Genomic DNA, 287 nt, shown 5'->3' with positions numbered 1-287 from the left:
GAGGCCGGCGGGGCGGGCGGCTGGGTGCGGCCCCGGGCGGGCTCCGGCCCGCGGGAGCTTTCCCGCTCGCCGCGGGGAGACGCCACTGGCGGTGGCGGGGCCGTTCGCCTGGGCTCAGGTTGCCTGCATACCTGACGCTAACAGCGTTTTATTACATTACTTTTTCTTTTTTCTCCGGCCAGTCTTCCCTCTGTGGGTCTTTTGCGCAGAGAGAGGCGTGCTGAGCCCGAAACAGCCGTGGGTGTTCGTAGCGGAGGTAGAAACAATGACGGTGTTTGAAATCAGAA

Source organism: Haliaeetus leucocephalus, unplaced genomic scaffold (genome assembly GCF_000737465.1).
Source record: "Haliaeetus leucocephalus isolate CR32 unplaced genomic scaffold, Haliaeetus_leucocephalus-4.0 Scaffold251, whole genome shotgun sequence".
NCBI lineage: Eukaryota > Metazoa > Chordata > Aves > Accipitriformes > Accipitridae > Haliaeetus > Haliaeetus leucocephalus.
Note: the sequence above shows the minus strand (reverse complement) of the source record.